This window comes from Papaver somniferum, chromosome 3 (assembly GCF_003573695.1).
Source record: "Papaver somniferum cultivar HN1 chromosome 3, ASM357369v1, whole genome shotgun sequence".
NCBI lineage: Eukaryota > Viridiplantae > Streptophyta > Magnoliopsida > Ranunculales > Papaveraceae > Papaver > Papaver somniferum.
The window spans coordinates 63,874,899-63,892,185 of record NC_039360.1 but is presented as its reverse complement, the minus strand read 5'-3'; the positions used below and the strand labels follow the sequence as shown (position 1 = coordinate 63,892,185).

The window sequence follows — 17,287 nt, the reverse complement described above, 5'->3', positions numbered from 1 at the left end:
ATAAGTGGGGTGGAGATCCGTTACTATTACTACTTCAACTGTTCAACAGGAAGTGAATTTTAATGAGTCCAATGAACATATTAGTGGCTCCCCCACTGGGTCTGCTCGTATACGACCTGATAAAGAACCCTGATAAATTATTTTTCCAATAAAAGTTCGTAGAGCAGAACATTAATTTCGTGCCTGATCCATGCCCTCGAATCCGTTGAAACATTATAAACAAGTAGAAGTAATATACAAAAGTTAATGTCAGCGGTCTTTGATTTTCTCAAGTTCAATCTAGTATCAAGCTCATAAGCGCCGCCGCTTTTTAAACAAGTCGTGCCTTTTAGCTGGGTCCTTAGGCTTTTTACGCGCATGTCCAGTTTCTGGGAGTGTAATATCATCATCACCTGCATTTAGTACCTTGTTGAGAAGTTGTATTGATCATCACGAGAGTGATAGCTTAGACTGGCTCCAGAATCAGGTGGCGGCAAATTTGTAATGGTCTTAAAGCTGTAACCTTGGCCCACCAGAAACGTTCGTCTTTTGGTAGAATAAGGCATCTCCATTGTACCCGTGGACACTAGGGAATAGAAAAAGGCATTGTACTCTTCTTTACCCCCAGCCACTCTATCTTCATGTTTACCCTTGGCTCTAAGGATTCGACCCAGTCGTTGAGCTTCTTGACGTCGCGAACCCGCATGAGATGAAATCTGAATAACCACGTTGGCTTCCGGGATATCTATCGAGTTATCACCAACCTTAGAAATGAAAATTGTGCTTACAGATGGATTGTTCTTAAACAAAGATAGAACATGTGTTCTCTCCTCGTGGCTGGTAGCACCGTAGATCATTAATTTCCCCAGCTTCAAGGCATACTCCCTGAGTGCGAGAAGATTATCAGAAAAAACAATTATCTTATCCTGGCGCTGTTCGTGAAAACGTATTAGAAACTCACACGCCCGGAACTTGTTTGGATTCACCGCGCAGAGCGCTTGTTTTTTCTTGGAGTTTTCTTCTTTTGAATATTCAGCAAAGAACTCGTTGGTCATTGGACAACATACTTCAGCACATATCACATTCGCAATGAACCCTTGTTTTGCCAAGTCCAACCAGTTTGCTTCATACAGTTTTGGACTAATAAGGAAGTTCAAATCACTGATACGTTCGTCCTCTCTCACAAGCGTTGCAGTGAGTCCAAGCTTGCAATGTGATTTAGTTTCACCGATGACTCTGCGGAACACGTCTGCAGGAACGACATGCACCTCGTCCATAAGAAGCAACCCCCATTGTTTTTCTCTTATCACTTTCATAATTTTTTGGGATTCCGGAGACCGCTCACCACCATAAGCGATCATGTGATATGTGGTCACAACAATAGCGGCATTAGGAATTTTGAATCTTTTCTTACTGCTTGCGTCAGATGTGAAACAACATATCTGGTTCTCTCCAATAGTAGACCACAATCAAATTGATATGCCCACTGATCCACAGAAACATTGCTCGTGGCTAAACAAAGGCAGCTCTTACGGATTTGGCAAGCCGTAGAGACTCCAACTAAAGATTTTGCTGCTCCACAAGGTAGAACAATAATGCCTGATCTTGCTCTACCATTTCCAAACATTTTACTAAGACTCTTTTTCTGGTACGGTCTTAGTTGTGCTTGAGGCTTCAGCTCCATGTTTAGGTTTGGGTTAACCGTAATGGCAACTGCAAGATGAAACTTAGCTTATATAAAGACAACTCTCTTTATCGATGTTTAGAAAATCTCTCAAAACTAAACACAAGCTTTAATCTTGCTCATATGATCAACCACAACTTTGGTGATCATATATATATAGAACTATGAATTCCTTTTCCTAATCCTATTACCTTATTACATGTCTTTCCTTTTCTTAGAACTAGATGACTTCTAATTCCCTTAGGATTACATCAATTTCCTAATCTTGTCCTAACCAGCTTGTTAGTGACTTCTATGTTGAAGTTTAACCAACATTCTCCCCGTTAAGCTTCAACCTTACCCGTGACATATCTCGTACTCCAATCAATTGTCTCATTTCTTCAAACTTGATCCGAGCTAATGCCTTTGTCAATATATCTGCTTTCTGCTCAGTTCCTGGTATGTGTTCAACGTTGATGATCTCCTTCTCGATACATTCTCGTATGAAATGATACCTTTTGTGAATGTGTTTCGTCTTCCCATGAAACACTGGATTTTTAGTGAGTGCAATTGCAGATTTATTATCAATCTTGATGAGAACTTTTTCAGGTTCTCTTCCTTTGATTTCACCCAACAGTTCTTGAAGCCATATTGATTGTTTAGCTGCTTCTGTTGCGGCCATGAACTCAGCTTCACAGGATGAGAGGGCTACAATGTCTTGCTTCTGTGAACACCATGTAATAGGTGCTTCACCTAGATAAAATATATGACCAGTTGTACCTTTTCCATCATCTTGGTCAATATTATGACTGTTGTCACTATACCCAACAATTCCTTTTGATCCTCCTCGACCATACTTCAATCCATAGCTGATTGTTCCTCTTAGATATCTCAATATCTGCTTTATTACATCACCATGAGACTTGCGTGGACTCTGCATATAACAGCTTGCTACTCCCACAGAGAAAGCCAAGTCTGGTCTTGTGTGTAACAAGTATCTATGGCATCCAACATTTCTTCTATAACTCGTTGGATCAATCTCAGCTTCTTCTTGTGCTTTTGAAACTTTAAGTCCAAACTCCATTGGTATCTTAGTAGTATTACAAGTTTCAAGTCCTGCTTCTTTCAGAATTCTCCTTGCATAAGCTTCTTGTTTAATCTGAATCCCATCTACTCCTTGATGGACTTCTATCCCAAGATAATAAGTGAGTTTTCCGAGGTCTGACATCTCAAACTTTGATGACATTTCTCTCTTGAACTCATTGATCACCTTAAGGGAGTCGCCAGTCAAAAATAGATCATCTACATAGACTGCAATCACAAGAAGCGTTCCCTTTTCTTCTCTTCTGTATACTGATATTTCTTTAGAGCACTTAACAAATCTGATTTCTCTTAAGATTTGATCTAACTTTGTATTCCAGGCTCGAGGAGCTTGTATTAGACCATATAGAGCTTTTGATAACTTATAAACCTTATGCTCTTTTCCTTTTACTTCAAAACCTTCTGGTTGTTCAACATACACATCTTCTCGCAATTCACCATGTAAGAATGTTGTCTTAACGTCTAAGTGGTGAATTTCCCATGAGTTTGATGCTGCTTCTGCTATTAAGAGACGAATTGTCTCTAGTCTATCAACCGGTGCGAAAACTTCATCAAAGTCTATGCCTGATTCTTGAACGTATCCTTTAGCTACAAGCTTTGCTTTGTATTTATTGACAGTACCATCAGCATTCCGTTTTATTTTGAAGATCCACTTAAGACCAATCACTTTTACCTCACCTGGCTTATCAACTAGAAACCAAGTCTTGTTTCTGTTGATTGAAACAATTTCTTCTCTACATGCTTGTGTCCATTTAGTCGAGACCTTTGCTTCCTGAAAATTCCTTGGTTCATCATTAACAGAAAGTAGCATAATCTCACATTCTTCTGCAGCTTGAAGAACATAATCCTCCCGATATTGTGGCTTTTGTATCTGTCTTGTTGATTTTCGCAGTGGAATGGGTTGAGTTATTTCATCGATCTCCTCTTCTTTTTCTTCTTCTTCTACTTCTTCGTTATTCTCAGTGTTTTCATTATTCTCTTCTTCTTCTTGATTAACTTCATTGTTTCCATTGGTATTGATGATTATGGGTCCTTCGCCTTCATCAATTACTTGACCCCATCTCATGTGAAACATTCCTGGATCCCTACTTGGTCCATCATTAGTTTCTTTCCAGTTCCAGTTTACTTTTTCATCGAATACCACATCTCGACTCACTATCACTCTTTTCGTTGTTGGATTGAATAATCTGTAAGATTTGGATCTGTCAAATGCTTCACTCTTTTCTTTCATAAGAATAAACCACATATATCTTGAGAAGTCATCTATAATAACAAATATGTATTTGTTATTTGCAAGGGTTTGTGGTGTAGTAGGACCACGTAAATCAGCATGAAGAATCTCTAATGGCTTTGAGGCTCTGTGTTGTTGCTTTTGGAAAACCTTGATGCGTTTGTTTCCCAACTAAACATAATTCACAGATCCTTGATTCATCGTTTATCTGTGGTATCCCTCGAACCATCTTGTTCTGAGACATAGTTTTTAAGGTTTTGAAACTTATGTGTCATAACCTTGCGTGCCACTTCCATGTCTGATCTTCCAGTCTCATATTCAGACACAATGGCCTTCCAATCATGAGACTTATCTTGTAGAGTCTATTCTGTGAGCGTGAGACTCTAACTAAAAGTCTTCCACTTGGGTCATGAACTGTTAGATAATCTTGTCGCATTCTAACATCACATCCAACTTCTATGGCTTGTCCTAAACTTAGAATGTTGCTTTGTAAGTTTGGATGAAGTAGATGTTTGTGACAAGCTTCTGTTCTCCGGTCTTGCTCTGAAATAGAATTGATCCTTTCCCATCAATTTCTACAGAAGATCCATCCCCAAACTTCGCTTGTCCTTTGATTTTCTCATTGAGTTCAGAAAAGTAGTGTCTCTTACCAGTCATGTGATTGCTGGCTCCATTATCTAAATACCAGATTCCTTCTTCTCCATCCTTTGATTCGTAGTTATTTGGTATTAGTTTCCCTTCGTTTAAGAATACAACTTCGTGCATAAAAAGAGTTGTATCTGCTTCCCTTGTTTCATTCTTGTTTGCTTCTTCCATCTTTTGTATTCTTTCAGGACATACAGAGGAGAAGTGTCCTGGTTTATCACATCTGTAACAAATAATGTTTGATTTATCCTTATTTTCTTTCCCTTGGTTTTGATCATTCTGACTTGTTGTTCTATCTTGTGAGTTAAACCTTCCCCCTTCCTCGGCCTCTGTTTACTCTACCACCTCTTCCACGACCTCTTCCTCTTGTCGCAGAGTTTTGTTGGTAAGAGTTTGTGTACAAGAGTTTTCCTTGAGTTTCTCCATTTTTTTCTTCATCAAGGATTCTCTCTTCATATGCTTTCAATCTTCCAATTATATCTTCATAGCCAGTCTTCTTTAAATCTAAGACTTGTTCGAGAGAAGCTATGATATGAATATACTTGGATCTTGGTAAACTATTGAGAAACTTCTTTACCAGTTTATCTTAATCAATGGATTGTCCAAGTGAGGCAACTTTTGAGGATATCTCTGATAGCTTTCCTGCAAAGCTATCAACAGTATCAGTGTCTTTCATCTTCATTCTTTCAAATTCATACATTAAGGTTTGCAGACGGGCTTCTTTAACTCGATCAGCTCCGAGATTACGTGCCTTTATTGCATCCCAAATTTTCTTTGAAGTTTCCTGTTCACCAACTTGTAGAACAAGACATTCTGGTATTGCTTGAAAGAGTAATCCAATGGAAACATTGTTTTTGTCTGGGTCCAATGTACCAGGATCAATTGTTTCCCAAACTTTGTAGATTTTCATTAGTACCTTCATTCTCATGGCCCATACTGTGTAGTTTGTGGCGTTGAGGATTGGAACTTGTATTGATGGTGGCGTGAACTGTTTTCCAACCACAATGGTGGTTTCGTTTTCCATGGCTCAGAAACAAGCTCTGATACCAATTAATGGCAACTGCAAGATGAAACTTAGCTTATATAAAAGACAACTATCTTTATTGATGTTTAGAAAATCTCTCAAAACTAAACACAAGCTTTAATCTTGCTCATATGATCAACCACAACTTTGGTGATCATATATATATAGAACTATGAATTCCTTTTCCTAGTCCTATTACCTTATTACATGTCTTTCCTTTTCTTAGAACTAGATGACTTCTAATTCCCTTAGGATTACATCAATTTCCTAATCTTGTCCTAACCAGCTTGTTAGTGACTTCTATGTTGAAGTTTAACCAACAAACCGTGTCATTTCTGAAGTCATATTCCTCGGGGTAATTCAGAGCATTCGGCAAGCAACGTTCATTCACTATTCCTACGTAATCTGGCTTCAATTCAAAGGCATACTTTTCTTTTTCACTCCCAATAATGCATTTTACAAGCAACTCGTAATCATTATTAGTACTATAACATGATTTTTCCTCCTCATCAGAAAAAAATCCTGCTTCCTTGCCTGAGAAATTACATCATCCTAGAGCAACGTCTCCAGTACCTCTGGGAATGAGGATTCGAAAAAATATCGATTCTTCTTAAGCACAAGCTTCACTTTTCCATGATCAGTCGCCATTGTTGTTCTCTGTATTTTTATTAATTGGGGATTAAATTAGGGTTTCTCAAGAGAATAACAAAGCTACTCCTCAACAATATTCTACTAGTATCGCGTCTCTTCTACTATTTATAGAAGACGGGACCGACTACGGGTGTTAGATAAATTAGGAAACTTCCTGGTGGAACTGTTAGGAGTGTTGGATTAAGAAACTTCTATCTGGTGCCAATTTCAGAGGCATGACGCCAAATCAGGTTTCCTTTCAACACCACTATAGGGAGGGTAACTTTGTTGCTGATATTTTTTCTAAAAAGGCAGCTACTGAGTGTATATCCTGGGTTGATAACCCACCTGATTTTTTATGTTCTGTTTTGGCAGTGATGTATACTAACATTGTGTTTACGATGATTAATCTCAAATCTTGATTACAGGGAAGATACAATTCATTACAGAATAAAGAAAATAGAGAAGGTATTAATACATGTCTCAACCGACACTAACAGACAAAAACAAAGTGATCTCACACGTGAGAAATAATAACATCTTATGACAGGCTGGCTGTTATCCTACACCACTAAATGAGCTTAACCTGAGCTAACCTGCACTGCATCTGTCTTCACTGATAACTCTGTCTTTAGCCCCCCTCAAGCTCAAGGGCAGAGAAGTGACATTGAGCTTGGATCTTTACACACCAAATCTAGGAGCATGAAGACATTTAGTAAATATATCTGTAATCTGATCCAGAGTATGAACATAGAATACATCAAGAGACTTTAACTGAACAAGCTCTCTTATGAAGTGGTAGTCCAACTGCACATGTTTCATCTTTGAGTGCATCACAGGATTAGAAGCAAGAGCTATAGAGCTGATATTGTCACAACCCAATTTGGGAATGGAGGGAATAGAAAGATGCAAATCTTGAAGTAGATAACAAATCCAAACCATTTCAGTTGCGATGTGTGCCAGTGTCCTATATTCTGCCTTTGTGGTTGACCTTGCAACTGTAGTTTGGTTTTTAGAGGACCAAGATATAGCATTAGAACCCAAGAAGATACAATAACCTCCAGTTGATCTTCTGTCATCAATATTACCAGCCCAATCTGCATCTGAGAAACCTAAAAGAAAAGTATCTCCTTTGGTAAAATGTAGACCATAATCCAAACTCCCTTTTAAATATCTAAGTATCCTCTTTGCTGCAGTAATATGTTCTGTTCTAGGATGCTGCATAAATTGACACACAATATTGACTGCAAAAGAAATATCAGGCCTAGTCCAAGTAATGTATTGTAAGGCACCAACCAATGATCTGTATTCAGTTGGATTATCAAGAAGATCCCCTGAAGAAGAACTGAGTTTTGAATTTGCTGAAATTGGAGTTTGAAAAGGTTTAGCACCTTCCATGTGATATTTCTTAAGAAGATCTACATCATACTTAGTCTGAGTAAGATGTAAAGAGGTGGAATTTCTGGAAATCTCAAGACCCAAAAAATAATCTAAATTACACAGATCTTGTAGAGGAAAAGATTCTTGCAGTTTAAGAATAACATGCTTAAGAAAAGTTGGAGAAGGCCCAGTGAGCAATATGTCATCCACATACACTAAAGCCACAGATAGTTGAGTACCTTCCATGTGAACAAAGAGAGAAGTATCTGCAATGGAGTTGACAAAATTTAAGGCTTTGAAAGAAGTGTTGATCTTATCATACCAAGCCCTTGGTGCTTGCTTGAACCCATAGATTTCTTTGTGAAGAAGACATACATGATCTGGCTTATCTGGATCTACAAATCTTGGTGGCTGAGTCATATAAAATTCTTCCTGCAAGTCTCCATGTAAGAATGCATTACTGACATCAAGTTGATGCACTGTCCAATCAAACTGAACTATCATTGAAAGAACAATTCTAATAGTGGTTGGTTTAGCAACTAAGCTAAAAGTTTCTTCAAAATCCAGTCCTTGTTGTTGATCATACCCTTTTTCCACCAATCTAGCCTTGTGTCTATCAATTTTGCCATCTGGATGATATTTGATCCTAAATACCCACTTGCAGTCAATTAAATTTTGAGAAGGATCTGGTTTAACCAAGGACCAAGTTCCAGAATTCGTAAGTGCATTGTATTCATCAGTGTAAGATACCCTCCAAACTTTTTCCTTGATGGCTGCAGCAATGGTTCTGGGAATATGACTTACAAAAGCAGTCTGCAAAGGATGTTTAGTAGCATAATAGGACTTTGGAGTGTAAATTCCATTCTTTCCTCTAGTAATCATGTTATGATCATTTCTAGTAAGAACAGAAGAAGTAACTGATTTTGAAGTGGAATAAAGAGTGGAAGTGGGAGAAGCACTTATGTTGGAAGATGAAAGCAAAGGATCAACAAATTATAATGAGGATGTAATATATGTGTATGGGAAAGAATGTTAATTGAATGAAACATGTCTGGAAATGTAGACAGTACCTGTATTTGGATGAAGACATATGTAACCTTTATGTTGCAAGCTATAACCTAGAAAAATGCAAAGTTTGCTTCTTGGTTCAAGCTTGTTAGAAGTATAGGGTTTTAACCATGGAAAACAAGCACATCCAAACACTTTAAGAAAATTGTAATCAGGTTGTTTGTGAAACAAAGCATAATAGGGTGAAGTGAAATCAAGAGCTCTAGTTGGTAATCTGTTGATAAGGTAGTTATAAGTTTGAAGAGCTTCTACCCAATACATGTTTGGTAAACTAGATTGATAAAGTAGAGTTCTAGTGACTCCTATAAGATGTTTATGCTTGACTTCAGCAACACCATTCTTTTCTGGTGTGTGAGGACAACTGAACTCATGAGTAATTCCTCTATATTGACAATATTGGTTAAGAAAGGTATTTAGAAACTCTCCACCATTGTCAGTCCTGATAGTAATGACAGAATGAGATAGAAGTTTTTCAACTCTAGTTATAAATGAGGTAAAAGCTTGTTTAAAATCAGATTTGGAAGTCAAAGGTAAAACCCAACAGTACTTTGTGTATTCATCAATGACATTTGCATAATACAAACTGCCTGACACAGAAGCTACATGACATGGTCCCCAAAGATCCATGTGCAACAATTCTAAGGGCTTAATAGCCACAGAAGAGGACAATTGAAATGGAAATTTTTGGGATCTGCATAATTTGCAGTCATTACAAAAGACAGGTTTATTTGAAACATTAGCTAGATTTAAAAGTTTAGAGATTTTCTGAAAAGTCTGAAAAGATGGATGGCCAAATCTTTTGTGTAGAAGAGCTGTATCACTGATTGTGGAAGTGTAGGCTTGAGGTGGTGAACTGAAGTCGATAGGGTATAAGCCATTTTTATGTGGACCTTGGAAGAGAATCTTCCTAGAGGTCTGATCCTTCACAGAGAAACAATGAGAATCAAGAGTTAGAGAACAATGATTGTCAGTAGTGAATTTATGAGCTGACAATAAGTTTTGAGAAGCATGAGGAACAAGAAGAATATCATTTAACATGAAAGAATGATCATTAACAATCTTACTAGAGTGTCCTGTATGAGTAATAGACACACCTCCTCCATTTGCAGTTTGAATGATTTCTGAGCCATCATAAGGAGTAACTTCTTGTAAAGTAGCAGCTGTTGATGTGATGTGATTGTTAGCTCCACTATCTACAATCCATTCATCAGTGTCAAAAATATCAGCTGCAGCTAGCATTGCTTGCAGATTTGTTGGTGGTGCTCTTCCCTTGTAGGTGAAGTTAAGTCTATGGTTACATTCTGGTGCAAGATGACTATCAGATAGACAAATTTGACACTTCTCAGGAATGATGTGTCCTCTACCATATGAGTTCCTGGAGAAAATTGAAGGATTTGTATATCTACCACCTGTAGAGATTCTACCTCTGAAATTGCCTCTGCTTGAATTTCCTCTATAGTATCCCCTTGAGTTATTTGCCATAAAAGCATTTGCATCCATTTCAGTTTTAGTAGCTTTGAGTCTATCACTAACTACTACCTCTTCGCTTAAAAGATTATTGTGTAACTCAATACTAGTGATAGGTGGATTTCTGTGCCTCATAGATGTAGCAAATGGTATGTATTCAGAATTAAGAGCCTTAAGAGTGACAACAACAATCTCTCTATCTGACACAATTTCCCCTGCAACAGCTAATTGATCTGATAACTGTTTGATCTCATTGATAAGAGTAGGAATCGATTTATCACCTTGAGTTAGAGAGAGAAGTTTTGTTCGCAGTTGAATAGAATGTGTGGATGAAGCTTTAGCAAATCGATCTTCTATGTTTTTCCATAACTGATGAGAAGATGTAGATCTTGAGAAGTAGGCAATTACAGTATCTGAGATTGCAGAATTGATCCACATAATGATAGTAGAATCTTCTTCAAGCCAATCGGTGTAGTTAAGATTCTCAATACCATTGGCTTCATTTCTTGGTGAAGTATATTGAGGAGGACATGGATATGAACCATCCAAAAAGCGCCTAAGCTTGTATTTTTGAATCACAGGATTCATGAGATTTCTCCATGTGAAATAATTGTCTTCTTTGAGTTTTAGATGAACAAAATTTGTGATTTGATTGAGAGGAACTTTAGAAAAAGTAATGGTGGTGGGATTTTCCATTGAAAAAGTTGAAAAACAGATCTGAGATTCAGAAATTAATGTTGAAAAGAAAGAATGTAATGAAGCCAAAAGAGTGAAAAAGAATCACAGTAGCAGAGTAAATGATAGGAATTCAATCGATAATCCTATCAAACCAGATTTTAATGACAAAATCTTCAAAGAAACGATCAAGAAATGAGATAAGTGTGTAAAGAAATCACCAGGAACACATCGAAAAAGCTTCAAATTTGATTGAAGAGTTAGAGAACACAGCAGATCGCAGTGACTTGTTGTAGATCACACAGGGTCGAAGCAGAGTTGATGAACAAACCCTAACCTATCTGATACCATACTAACATTGTGTTTATGATGATTAATCTCAAATCTTGATTACAGAGAAGATACAATTCATTACAGAATAAAGAAGATAGAGAAGATATTAATACATGTCTCAACCGACACTAACAGACAGAAACAAAGTGATCTCACACGTGAGAAATAATAACAACTTATGACAGGCTGGCTGTTATCCTACACTAAATGAGCTTAACCTGAGCTAACCTGCACTGCATCTGTCTTCACTGATAACTCTGTCTTTAATGTACAGGAAAGAGCTTTCCCTAGCTAGATATGTAAGGCTCATCTAGTCTTCTGTTATACAAGTCATCTTACCAAAAATAAAATGGTGAAGGCAGTTTACTCAACAAGATCAACAGAGCTTCGCGATTTCATCAACATATTTCAGCAGCTAAACAAGTTCTTAGATTTTTTGAGTTTTGGGATCGGAAATTACATCAAAATAGTGTTGTTGAACTTGCTCGAAAATAAAAGCTAACAAATGAATGGTTCTCCGAGCTGTCTTGGGCTTCAATTACTAGAGGAAGTCGGTTATCTACATGTAGTTAGCCAAGTTGAACTTTCGATAAAAAAGAAAGGAAGGAAATTAGGAGACACCCCCTTCATTTAGGTCAGGTGGCGTGTCTGCGTAGTGGACCATTAAGTTCTTGCGGGCTCGACGAGATCCGGATCTGACGCGCTCCGAGTCAAACTATGAGTCGGCAAGAAGAAAAAAACACCCTCTTTCTAAAAATAATCAATCCTTTTAACAATCCAAATATATACACAGGGGAGTTCTGAGTATAATCCTCACGAGACCCACATACCCATACTTGATATATCGTCACTACAAGCTCTCTGAAGTAATGCTTCAAGAAACGGTTGTTAACAGAACATACCCAAAATAGTAAGCTTTCCTAGTCTGGCAGTAAACCCAACACCAAGATGAAAAAGCATTTCTTTCTTGAGTATCTCTTTTGCACACCTGGAAAGCCAGGAAATGCAAGCCAAATGTGCTAGCATATACAAAATTACAAATCCCACAAAATGACAGCTAAATACCAAGTGTAGTACTTGGAATGTGACGTACTTGATTCTTTTTTCCTTCGCCACACCCACAACAGATCCTCTTTTTCCAATGAAATATAGCGCAACCTTCAATAGGTAGAAACAGACAACCTTATAAGTTAGCACCCACATTAGCATCAAAGAAAAGGAATCACTGCCTGTGCTGTAAGGCAGCACTATGTAAAGAACGGTAAATAAAACTATGAGATGGTTCAGAGTACAACAATAATCATCAGCAATTAGAATTTTATCCAACATGAAATGGAAGTTTATACATCTAAAAGACTGAAATTTAACATTAAAAATACGGTGACCTCCTCTCTAAAACAAGGTGTATGTCTTTGATAATTGGCTTAACTACCTAACGAACTAGATGATGAAGAAATCAAGGAGGGAAAAAAATGTTACTAGCACCCAAAATACAAAAACTCTAGCTCTTTAACAACCTGTTAGTTTTTTCTTCAGGAATACTTTGTATATATAGAGAGAAATCTGCAGGACAAAGAAAAGAAATTGAAAACAGTTTAACACTGCAAATTCTTCCAACCTTAATGTGCTGGTCATGATTTTACTGAAAACATTTTTGTCAGTAACAATCTCTGAATAATTCGCAGTTGAGAACTAAATAAGAACAGATAGCAGGGTACTGCATATTAACAGAAAGGAACGGTAAGAGAAATTATACAGTTCATCAAGAATACAATCGCAACAAATACTTAATCATCTCCAAACACCAACATATGTATCTGACTAACTAATGCATTAACCAGTGCACCAAAAAGCAGATCATTACACTGTCAATACCAGTTGAAAAAATAGACAACCATATTTAAACAGATTCATACTTTCTAGGTTTCAAAAATGAACTCTTGATCTATGCTTAAATCATTCAAGCGATTCCGTAACTTTTCTATGATTCTTAAAATGATGACAGTATATTGACAGTGGTGATGTGATGCCAGTGTACAGAGAGGATTTGTACATTCCGAAAGGAAAAACTGATCATGCCCGCCGCTTTCTCAAACGCCGTGAATCTGGCTCGTGATTCTTGGAATATAATGGCATAATTCTTTCTTTCCGCTTTTGCTTGGTCATTCTCGAGGTATCAGTAGCTTTAAAGGACCTTGGTGCAAACTCAATTAGCCATTTTGGGTCGATAACAGTAATCTCACGCATGTACTCCTTCGTGGTCATTACAAGCTCGTGATAAATCACCCAACTTGGTTGACGTTGGAAAAGAGCACTACTTGGATGAATATAGACTGGCTGGTTATCGAGTATGGTTCTATACCCCCCATCCTGTGGATCCATTTTAGCTGCATGAAAGACGAATCCGGCTGCAATTGCTTTCCTTATCTTTGTGAAATTCTTTCCAGCAGAACCAATAACCAAGTTATATCTGTCCAAACTGGTGATGAGTTGTCTCCGGATGTCCTGTGCCCTCCTCAAAGATTTTCAAAGCACCATGGTGTTGAAAAATTATTAGCCTTCCATGCTTCATAAACAGCAAGTAGAGTAAGATGATCTCCCTCGGGGTGTACAAACTTTGCCCTTTTCTGATCTGCTTCTCTTTCGGCCTGTAAAAGATGTTTCCAGCCTGAATCATTGATATGATAGTTAAAATCTCATCACAACATCCAAGATAGACAAGATAGACACCTGCGAGCAGCATTTTAGATAGAGGGGGATCCAGTGGAAATTCAGCCATTTTGCTACCCAATTTGGTCAGAAGACCCTCTGCATCCAGAGCTCCTAGACTATAAAGTTGTTCCATAGCAGATATTAGAGCCTCGGGTGAAGGGGGATCCATAAAGTCAAAAGATAGTAGATCATTTATCCCCATAGCTTTCAATTGAAGTGCAGTGGAAGCTAGGTTTATCCTCTGAATTTCTGGAATGGAAGTAGGTGACATCTCATTACGGTAAGCAAGCTCGGTATAAAGGCGATAACATATGCCAGGTCCAGTGCGTCCAGCTCGCCCAGTTCGTTGCTTGGCCGATGCTTGAGAGATAGGAGAGACTACCAACGAATCTAGTCCTTGTTTCGGATCATACACATTCTGTTTTGCGAACCCTGGGTCAATAACATAAAATATGCCGTCAATAGTCAAGGATGCCTCTGCAATATTTGTAGCCACCACCAACTTCCTCTTTCCTGGGGGAGCAGGATCAAATATCCTTGATCCTTTCGTAAAGAATAATTAACTCGGGTACACCTTTTCCAAGTGCTTTCATTCTTTCGTAAAGAATCTGACAAGCAAGGTCGATTTCTTCTTGACCAGTTAAGAACAAAAGAATGTCACCCTCAGGTTTTGTCAAGTGAACCTGCATGACAGTAATCAGTGCAGCATCAAGATAATCAGTTTCTGGTTGTTTCGCGTACATGACCTCAACTTCGTGCTCTCTCCCAGGAATAGTGAGAATTTGACAGTTGAAGAAATATTCGGAGAATTTTTCCGCTTCTAAAGTTGCAGATGTAACAATCAACCGAAGGTCAGGTCTCCGCTTTGTGAGTTGCTTGAGTAAACCAAAAAGCACATCAGTGTGGATTGTCCTCTCATGAGCTTCATCAAGCATGATTACAGAGTACTGTGAAAGATTTTCATCAACCATAATCTCCCTAAGAAGTGTACCATCAGTCATATACTTGATTACAGTGTCAGATCCAGTGCAATCTTCAAATCGAATGGCGTAACCTACTTCTTCACTCAAACGACACCCAAATTCTTCTGCGACTCTCTTTGCAACTGAAATAGCTGCAATTCTTCGAGGTTGAGTGCAACCAATTATACCCCTGGATGTGTAACCAGCTTCTGCCAAATACTGTGTCATTTGCGTCGTCTTTCCTGAACCTGTCTCTCCAATAACAACTATCACCTGGTTATCATGAACAGCCTGAATCAACTCTTTCTTCAATTTGCACACCGGAAGGCTCTGCCTCTGTTCCTGGATAGAGAGTTTTGATCTTACTCTAGAATTTAAGGCTTTCCCACAAGCCTCCTTCTTCCATTCAGGTACATCATAAGCTGTCCACCTAACTCCCGTCAGCTCCTGTGCATGATGCCTCTCACCTCTTTCAGCCAATGGGTCTTCCCACGGATGATTATGATTTTTCGGGATTGAACCAAGCTTTACTTGCCGCTGCTGTTCCAATACCTCTCTACGCTCTTTCATGAGAGCAGACTGAACACGTGCTGTACGACTTAAAGACCCTTCAGGATTCTTAGACATCTTGATAGGTGACATGTCAATAGAGTAGGAGGTCCGCCTTTTCAAGAAGGCGGGCCCATATTCATTCAGCTCAATGTCAAGCTCTTCTGCGGCACCATTCCCATCTTCATCATACATAGGTAAATCCCTAGCAGGTAAAACTCCTGACGCCCTTAATTGTCTCGCTTCCCATATTTCTGGGGATCTCATTCTCTTCAGTGGACGGTGAGGTGAACGGAAAATCTGGTCTTCTTCCACACCTTCAATCCCTACAAGTCTATTTCGATTAGTAATGGTGGTGGTGGTGGTGCCACCAGGATTTGAATACTTATGATTTACCCTAGACCCTAAATCATGAGCCAAAGTCTTCTTAAGCGGAAAAATATTTTTCTTTACATCAGAATTTGTATTTAAAGTAGGATTTAAACGAGTAATTGTAAAGAAAGTTTTAACAAAGCAATCTGGTATATCAATACCATCGTTTTTCAATTTCATATCAAATTCATGAACAGTTAAAGAAATTCTTCCAATATCAACAATAAGTTCTGCTAAAACTTTATCATTATACCCTAGATTAGTTTCAAGTTCAGCACATACCTTTGAAACTAGGGAAAGATACTCAAGTTGCTTCAAACATTCGTTTACAGATTCCATTGACTTGATCGCAGAATAAGGAATAAAAAAGAAAAACAGAAAATTATGAATAGAACATGGGAGAGACTTAACAGATCTTTATCAGAATTTGTGATAGAGAGGTAAATTTACCAAAAAGTTCTAGGGCTTCCAATCTCAATTCCAGTTGTTTTAGATTTCCTTTTTCTTGTAGCAAACTAGTTCCCCGAAAGGTCCTAAGGGCGGTTTCTATGGACATGGCAAAGCCATAAGTTTCCCACTTTTGCACCCATTATGGGCATGGCAAAGGGGCAAATTAGCAACTTAGCCAAGCCAGGTCAAGTTTTTGTCGGGGGACCGGTAGCGGCTGAGACTCGACCACTAGGTAGAAACTAGACCGTGCACTAGATCTAATCCATCGGACATAAATTCGTCCGTCTAAAAATACTCAATTTTAATTTCATTTCAACTCGCACCTTCTTCCTATCTTCTTAGCTTTTCCAATTTCTCAAAATTTGAACATGGCTCAGTTCATAGTAGAGCAACATGCTGCGGAAAATCAAAGAGTGGAACACTGAGCTAATGTGCAAAATGAAATAAGAAGAGCAAGAAGTGCAAGAGCTGCACATCAACGCAGTTTTAGTACGTTAGAAGATGAATGCATTTGCAGGGATTATGTTTTCTTCACTAATCATCCAATCATTGATGGCGCATTACATGCCATTCCGTTTTGGGGACGCGTTTTACAGAAATTTGAAGAAGAAACAACGAACCTTAACAATCGTGATTCAATGCTGTTGAGTGCTCGGTTCTCCATAATTTCTAAGAATGTTAACAAGTAAATTGCTATGGAAAGGGAAGCGGCTCGAAACTTGAGAAGTGGTGAAACCATGTTGGACGTTGAACAAAGGTGTCATACAGAGTGGCTCCGTGACAACGGAAAGGAGTTCTGATATGGAAGTCGTTATGAAATCTTAAAAGTGTTGCCCAAATTTAATTTAATTTAATTTATATGTTTTAAATTTTTTAATTTTAATTTTTTTTTCGAATGATTTTTTTTTTTTTTTTTGCTTTCGAATGAGGTTCTTAATTTTAACTTAACTAGAAAACTTTAAAACAAGATTTTTATTTATCAAACAAAAGTGCAATTACATTAAACCACGATTCAAACTAACGATTTCTACATATATTTCCATATG

General features: G+C 38.0%; 2 pseudogenes; both read right to left on the bottom strand.

Annotated features, from left to right (window-relative positions):
• Positions 1-291: 291 nt before the first annotated feature.
• Positions 292-6,291, bottom strand: LOC113359518 (annotated as a pseudogene).
• Positions 6,292-12,920: 6,629 nt separating this feature from the next.
• Positions 12,921-16,309, bottom strand: LOC113356335 (annotated as a pseudogene).
• Positions 16,310-17,287: the final 978 nt, after the last annotated feature.